Genomic DNA, 9,194 nt, shown 5'->3' with positions numbered 1-9,194 from the left:
TACTGTTTTTATTTAGCAACTGAGTTGACATTTAACAACTGTCTTTCTGGCCACAAAAGAAAAACTTCTAGCATCTTTTTCAAAAAAAATTGGGGAGGAAATTTTTATCCTTGAAATTTCTACACTCTTCAATTCTTATCCATGCAATTTTTCTACTACATTATTACAACTTTAATTTTTTAGGAAAGGGAAGGATATCTAAAAATAACAACTACTGCTTTCTTCTAAAAAAAAAAAAGGGTTAAACAGCATTTTCTCCTTAGAGTGATGCTGTTCCCAATCATTTCTTATTCTGTGGACATCTTATTTTGAATAAAAAGTTACTAAATCCCATTTTGTAGGGCAACATTTCTTATATGACAGACAAATCTTTCAAAGTTTCTAATATTATGTCCTTTCTCAAAAACTGAAATGTATGTCTATGGAGAAATTTATCTTTTTGGAAATGCAATGCTATATTGAGATTTCTGCTTTTTAATTAAGATTGGAAGCAATTTCTTCTTTTTCATCTTTACCACTTTATTAGTTCTTTTTTCCTTTCTTTTTATTTCTCATTTTTTTCTCTTTTCTTACTCCTAACTTATGTTTATCATTTCTCAATGGCCTAACATGGTTAACAGTTAAGTCTTCCTAATGGAGTCTCTAGCAGGAATGCGTTCTATTGCTCAAAAAAAGCTTTTGCAAGGAAGCTAAAGAGGAAACAAAAGGATTTGAAAGAACAAATCTATTTTTCTGTCATTATGTGCCTGAAAGGAACCTGCCACCTAGAATAAAATCTATTTAGTTCTACAGTATGACTAATTATGCATGAGTTTAGACAAGAATCCCTAATGTTCAAAGAAAGCATATTATGCCATAGAGTAGAGCCATCTTTCATTTTTAAGAATTGATATAAGATTCAGGTAGCTTAGAGTCCATTTGCTCACTGTACACAATAGTTTCATATAAGCTAAGAAACAAAGGCCATAAAGAATTAATTCAGAATGGTCCAACATTTGACATACAACCAAAAGCTGTCTTGCGATGCAGTCTCTAACAAAACCCAGCATTCCTGAATCTCTGATAATAAAATTGTCTACTTCTACCCCAAGAAGGTTAGTAAAACACCAAAATGTGCTTATGGTGTGTCCCCAGGTCAGCTTCAAGGAGTTCCTACTGTGAGACCTAAAGTTCTTACAAGGTTGTCTAAAATTAAAAAACCAAAAATGTCAGCATGACCGATGGTGGGTCCCTTTGCTAAGTGTGTCCGTGACAGGGTCAAGAGTGCTTTCCTTACTGAGGAGCACAAAGTTGTGGTGACAGTGTTGACGTCACAAGCACAAAGTCAGAAAGCTAATTTTTTTAAATGAAGCTTTTTGCATAATGAAAGGAATAGAAATGCTTTACAAAATGAAGAGTTAATAGTGGCTGCATCTGACAGATGTTAGGCAACAATAGGAGGAGCTTTAGGTTTTTGCTTAGTATTCTGCATGTTCATCTTTAGTTATTCTAAATGCTTTTCCAAAAAAAAAATTGAATGCACGTCTTACCACTGTTTTTAAACCCCAAGAAAGACACAGTTTGACTATAAACATTAAATACAACAGCCCAAGGGAAAAAATTTTTGTTTGTTTCTCAATGGAAAGGCAGAGACAAATTAATTGTATCTCCCAGAATCAGTTTGTAAAAGTGTAAGAAAAAATGTTAACATTTCCGTGGCTTATATTTCTTTGATGAAAAAGGTGGTGCACACATACCCTGTTTCTCGTACAGCTTTAAGCTGCAGGTGGTTGAGGGTGAGGGAGAGGAATGAGGGGAGATAAAGAGTATTGTGAAAACTATTTTTTCTGGAGATAATCTAAAGGTCATGAGATTTCTGGATTATTCAGAAAAGAGATGAAATCATTGCCTCCTATCACCATTTCTTAAACACATATACACTTTAAAGAAGGAAATTCTCATTCCTCTAATATAGGCTGTGTAGGAATCATGCAGAATTTTTCTGAACTTCTCTAAACGCAAGTCAAAAGTAATGAAGATGATTTCTGTATTCCATTACTTTGGAACTAAGAAAACAGGAGAGTGTAGTTAAGAGGCAGGAGGGGTGGTGATTCATGTGTCTGTAGGGCCTGTGTGTACTGGTGAGGCAGGAAAGGAAGGCTGCTGATCAAAACAGTCAGAGTCAGACCTGGGGATTAATTTTCTGGGTGAAGTTCCCAGATCCCTGCCATGTTGGTGAAAAGAAAGAACTCTTGCTAAAGAAAAATTGTCTTCCTGATAAGTTGTGTGGCCTAATTGTCCAAAAATGGTTACGAATAACTAGGTATTCTATTTTGCTATCGAGCCAGAATCTGCTAGGGTTTTTTCCCATTGGTTGTCAATGATATTTGATTCCTAATCCTTTTACTAGACATCTTTCTCCTTCCTCCCTACTGTTTTCACAAACAGCTCCAAAAAAGGAACAAATCATATGGAGCTAATTATAGATCTAGAAAAACAAACAAGGTCATTCTTAGAGACACACAGAATCAAAAGCATATATTGCTTGAAATTTTGTATCTCCATATTTTAAAATCAAATTATGCTGAACACTACTAAGGATAAGTTAAATAGAAGACAACAGGAGCATTTACAGTCCAATTATACTATCAAATGAAAAAAAGGAAACTATTTCCTCGATGCCCTAAAATGCTGTCTCCACATAGATGTATGCATTTTCCTGATGTGTAACTATTTCTGCTAAACAATTTCTTTTCTGAAACATGCTGTTAACAATGACTTTTGATAGAAACTGCGATTAAAAATTCTAAAGACACAAGTTAGTATGTGAGTTATACTCTTAAAGCTTAAAGAAAAGACTACACACTTTGCAAAAGATAAGGGATTCAAAATGGAAGAATTCAGCAGCCAAAATGCAGATATAAATATTTCTTCCATATGGACAAATAGAATATGATTAAATAAAGACAATTTTTATTGTTTTTCTCATCACAGGTCAAGTGACCCCCAAGGCATGTGGCTTTGCTCTCAACTAGCAATGTAGAACAAGCACTCTGCAGCCTCTTGTAAGGAAGTTCAGTCTTGAACTCACCACTATTTGACACAAACTAAAAGCTAGATTCATAGACATCTCATTTATGCAGAGCTGTCTAAATATTATGGAGTCTCAGTATTTCTTTAACTTTTGTGACATCTACCCCTACTTGAGGTTAAACCACTAGACCTTCTCTAAGTGACCACCTGCAGAACTTTTCAGCATACACACGTATCTAATTTGTAAATGCCAACTGTCAGGGAAAGATTATAAGTTTGATGAGGGCAGGGCTACCTTTCTTGCTCAGCAGCGTTTTCCATCTGTTGCATTGCTACGTGATACATAGGAAATACTGAACAGATGGCTATTGAATGAATGGACATTTTAGACTTGCTTTCACTGACTTGCTTTACCAGGATGCTACATAACATATAACTAGTTTTCATTACACTAATGTGTACATTCACCATAGGCTACAGTTGAAGAACATATTTCCCTGAATTACACAACGTTCTCTCTACAAAGACTCAGGAGATAAATTTCCACAAAGCCTGTGTACCTGTAATAGTTGCAGATCTTTTAAAGAATCAGTTTATTCTCTTGAGCTGCACCTTGGAATTAGTTTCCATCTTCGTGTTGGCTACCAGAGACCTTAGGACTAAATGTGCTCTCCATGATTAGCCAGTACAAAGGGCCTCACAGTGAGCATTTGGTTCTGTAGTTACATTCCATGCTCCACCTTCCCTTCTCTGGTTTTTCCTTGGCTTCTTTCCCTCACTTAGTTGTAAATTTATGTTATATATCTTTGCAAGCCAACTTAATTTCTGTTTGAATCAAAGTGGGGCATAAATAAATTGATTTTTCCCTTCATGTAGAAGTTATTAACTTTGCTGAAGAAGAAAAGGGGCAAAGGAAGACAAAATACAGACTTTGGCTATATACAGCTGATTTTAAGAGACCTTAGGGACACCTTGTGAGGGGAGATACTATTTCTACCCCACATTGTACAGTTTCAGTTTTATGTACAGCACCAGGCAATTGCACAATGTCAGCCCTTTTGATTATGTTACATCCATTCTATTAATGTTGTAGAATATTTAAAAATAAAAATAAAGGAATGTAACTGGATCAAAAGAAGCTTAGTTTTTACTTATGGTCATAACATCAGGAACAAGGAAATTTGATGAAGCTGCAAACATATATGGGAAACATTGCTGTCCAGTAGATAGAACGACCTCTTGCTATTGAATCAGGTTTTGAGATACAGGTTCCTCCTCCTCACCTTCATCTTCTCTTTCACAGAGTAAATTATTAATATTTCATGAGAAGTAGTTTTTCAGGAGATAGAGAAATAGACCAATGCTAGATAAGATCAAATAATCACAATTTTTCTAAGCACTAACACTTGAGTTGAAAGTTTATTCAGAAATGCAATTGTACTTATCATAATCTGACACAATTATGGTAACAATCCATCTGAATATAGAATATTTCCATTGCTGCCCCTACATCTATACAAGTACATTGAACTGAAAGGAAGAAATAATGACAAAGGAACACACATACACACTTACATACACACAGCCATCTGCTCCCAAACAGCAAAGACTTCTCTGCCACAAGAACCATGCCCATCTCTTCTCCAGGTTCAGGTAGAGAACTACTGTCAGCCTATTTTAGCACACCCGTTTAAATTCTGTACGTCTTTATAAATGCAGTTATCATCACCATTGTTGCCTTATCACTCTCCATGATTGCTCTCTTTCAGTCAAGTACAAAGGCAGTCTGAATATAAATGTTTTGTCATAAAACTGCTATTCAAACAATAAAAAAGGGTTATAATAGTACTAAAAATAGTTTACCCCCAAGGCTGCTGCACAGACTGGCAGTGTGCAGATTGAGGGGCTCAAAACTCCTCCACTGTCCTCTGAACTCTTCCACTGCCTCTGCACCCATATCTGCATGATTCTAAAGATAATCAGATATCATCTCATGGCTGGTATATCCAGAACCTTTTTAGCATAAAATTTTTAAAAAGATGCAAGTTATCTTTAGCAATATTATCATTACTTAAAAAACATGGGATAAATTAGATCGAGTGTTTGTATGTTGAGAAGGCAGAATGACTTTTAAGTTTGCTAGTTTGAGGGTAGACAAATAAACATGTAGTGCATACACAGTGCACCTTTTTACCATGTGTCATGTCTATGTGTGCACACATGTTATATACACATGTGTGCATATATCATAAAACATATGCATGTGTTGTGCATACACATAGGTGTGCATATCTATAATATATACACATTTCACACACATATCATGCATACGTATATAATGTGTTCATACACATATAGCACATATAGCCTATATATATGTATATACACACACATAAAATCTCTACTCTAGAAGTGCTTTTGTTGGCATCAGGACTGGCTGTGCACTGCCACCCAGGGGCCATCTACAACATTTTATTTAACACTGCTGTCTTCCCAAATGCGTAGTGGACAGCCTTTCATGACAGCTGTCAGCATTCCCATTGCACTTTCCTGTAGCTTTGGTGTAGCTTTCAGCGAATGCACGCTGCAAGAGAAGCAGAGAAAAGGAAGACAGAAAAGAATGCCCAACAAGCAAAGGACCACCTGGAAGGAAACAAATTATACTGACAAGGCTGACAAGCAGGAATAAGAAAGAGGGAAAGAAGAGAAGGAGGAGGTTTATCAGGGCTTCATGCCTACTGCTCTGGGTAAATATCCCTCCTTGCAACAATAAAGACAAATAAAGTACAAAGAAAGGATAAAGCGGAAGATTACAGACCTGGCCGGTGTTTGATAAATGGCACTCTACTTCACTCTGCTTATTGTGTACTTCATACCTCACTCCTGAATATGGAAGAGAATTTTATTAAAGATTTAGCCACGGTGGTGGTGGTGACTGGCTCACAGTAATTTTCCTACAAAGTAGTTTAATCTATCACAGGGCAGACAGAGCACCTTCTCTCCATGTATCATATCTGTCTATTGAGTAAGTGCTATCCAAATCCAATTTCTTTTTATTTTTGGAACCTGTGATGCATATTCAAGATACACTTTTGTTTTGTCTTTGTCCTAAATTGGGTGCTGTATGAGAAGCAGGGGTAGGGGCAGTATTAATAAAAAGGAAATCTGCACTTTATGGTTTCTATATCATTCTGGTCATTTTTTGTGTTTTACAAAACTAAATTGCATAATTTCAGTGGCATATGATATTGGGCACATGTGGAGTCACCAAGGCCTTTCATATTTATGGGTATGAATATGAAGTATCGCACCACTGATTATGAGATGAACTTAGAAAATCCTTGCGGTCCAGTTCCGGTTTTGAGCTTTGTGGAGCACATAGGGGTTGTTCCATCCAATAATGAGATGACTTGTGCAACAATAGGGAAATTGTTTTGACCAAAATCATTCAGCAGTTCATCACGTGGTAAAATGTAAATGCAGAAGTGTCATAAGCAAGGTACCTTCAGAGTGCTCTGTTATGGAGTCGCAGAAATTAGAAAAGCCCCATGAGGTCACTCACTTCATCTGCCCCTGGTTCAGAGTGCTCTCAGCAAAACACTTTCAAATACAGAGTCCATGTTCCCATCATGAAGTTCTATTATTCCTCCTTTCATTGCATTACTTTATTCCACTGTGATGAATTGTTTTCTAACCTGACAATTGTTTCCTTTAAGTGTTACCGGTATTTTTGTAACAAATAAGTAATTCTGCCCTCACCAAATTGTAACATATTCTTGCACTTCAGTTTTATCCTATTTATAGACTCTAAAACTGACCTTACACATATTTTTTTTAATTATAAGGCTAATTAGCATGTATTTTGGCCAGCAAATTTACATGTAGAATCACAATTATTATTGTTTTACAGTCCTTTGGAGGACCCAGATACTGCAGACACAGTCAGTGCCCACCCATCAGCAATGTAAAAGGTACTTCTCTTTAATTTCCAAGCTGTTTCTACCCTCAGCAGCTCAGACCCTATCTTGTCTGGTCTCAAACATGAACGTGGATTTCAGAAAACATTAAAAGTAATTCTTTATCAGGAAGACTTTGAGCTTCCTCCAACCTAGTCCAAGTCCTTCAATTTAAAGATGAGAAAATAATTAAATTTTAGAAGGTAATTTGTCTATATGGTCAAACAACTGATTAATTTACAATTAGAAGAAAATAGATATTAAATCTCAAAGACCTAGTTTCAGATCCTACCTCTGCAGTTAACTAGCCCTGTGACCTTGAGTAACCCGTCAGCTGAGCCTCAGGTACTCGTCTGTAAGTGGAAATAACAATGCTGAGCACATGAGTGTGTTATAGGAATCAAGATAAAGTATTTAAAATGTAATTATCACCAGGCCTGCCACACAGTGAGTACTCAATAAATGATATCAATTAGGCACAGACCTGAGCCCAGAAGCATTCATTGGTTAATGGGGTTTGTTCAGCCACACTTACTCATGCCGCCCATCATCTCTCCACCACCTGTAACCTGAATATTACGAACTGGTGTTTAGGAAAAAGACAAAATGAAGCTTTTATCTAAAACTAGGTAGAAAGTTGTCACTACTTTCCTAAAATATATTGACAACAAAATGTTTGTGAATTTCTATTTATCTGAAATAAAATAAAATGTTTGTGTAAACATTCTTTAACATAAATACTATTATATGTTTTATGTACATTTTTGTTTTAAAATAAATATTTTATATTATAAAATAATACATCCAATGAAGAAACTTCAGAGTACAAAAAGAAAAAAAAGTCATTCATAATCCTACTATCTAGAAATAATTGTTTTTACTACCTTGGTGAAAAATATTTATAATATAGTATATATTTTAAATTATTTCATATAAATTAGGTTCATCATATATATATTATAAAGATATAGCTTATATACTATTTCATATCCTAACTTTTTCCCAATTATAAATAGGGGGCATTTGTCTACACCACTATATATTCTTGAAAATATAAATTGTAAGTAGTATATTATAGGGATTTGTCAGTACTTTAACTGCTCTCCTATTCTAAAATATTTATACTGTTCTCAGTAACTCTGTAAAATAGCCTCCTTTATTTCTGTGAATTCCTTTGAGTTAGAATTTTCTGTCACTCATTAAACTAAAATTTCCTTGAAGCCATAGCTCTCGTCCAACCTCTATTTGATTTTACTGCCAGCATAGTGTGGATATTCAATAAAACTACTCTAAGAAATATGTTCCTATTGATTAATATTCAACAAAAATAGTTCCCCTTACAAACATTATGAAACTAATTCATACTGTGAGATTCATACTATTCTGATTTCTTATAATGACCTAATAAACTTTCCATAAGAAATTTAATAATTACGCTAAATAGGCTCCTCCTCAAAAATTTTCTCTAGAGACTATAGACCTCCATAAATATCCACAATGAAGATAACTTCCTATATTAAAATGTCTCATTAGTTACTGTAGTGCCTCGATGACTAATATAAAGTGATAAGACAGTTGACAACTGGAAAAACTGTCCTGTTTTATAAAGATTGTGCAATTGCTCACATCTTTTAGATGCTATCTCCTTAAAAAACAAAACATTAACATGGACTTGTACCTCTGATAGGTGTTTCATCTTTTAAAAAACATAATTATCTTACACATTTACAAGACTTGAAGACATGCATTTGTGATGGTGAAAGTAGAAACTTAACATTTAAAATAATTTTGGACCTGGTTATATTTTGCTTGCTTGTTTGTTTTGTTGATTAGGTTCCACTTATAGGTGAAATCACATGACATTGAAATAAAGAACAAACTGACAGTAACCAGAGGGAAGGAAGGGATAATGGGGGAAAGAAGGGGAAGGGTCTTCAAGGAACATGTGTAAAGGACCCATGGACAGAGACAAAGGGGGGAAGAATTGAGGGTGGCAGATGGGGGTGGGTGGGGCAGGGAAAAGCGGAGGTGGGAAAATGGAGACAACTATACTTGAACAACAATAAATAATAATAATAATATATTTTTAAAAATTATAAAAATAAAACAGGCTAAACGAAAATAATAAAATAATTTTGGATCTGATGTAGGCCTTCTGCACCATTCTTGGAAACTTCCTATTGGAAGATTAATTGGAGAGCAATTTTGAAGTCAGGTCATTATAAT

General features: G+C 35.1%; 1 pseudogene; it reads left to right on the top strand.

Moving 5' to 3' along the window:
• The first annotated feature begins 983 nt into the window (after positions 1-983).
• LOC112297207 (large ribosomal subunit protein eL34-like) lies at positions 984-1,349 on the top strand (annotated as a pseudogene).
• The last annotated feature ends 7,845 nt before the right edge of the window (positions 1,350-9,194 follow it).

Source organism: Desmodus rotundus, chromosome 11 (genome assembly GCF_022682495.2).
Source record: "Desmodus rotundus isolate HL8 chromosome 11, HLdesRot8A.1, whole genome shotgun sequence".
Lineage (NCBI taxonomy): Eukaryota > Metazoa > Chordata > Mammalia > Chiroptera > Phyllostomidae > Desmodus > Desmodus rotundus.
Note: the sequence above shows the minus strand (reverse complement) of the source record. Positions and strands in the feature narration are given on the sequence as shown.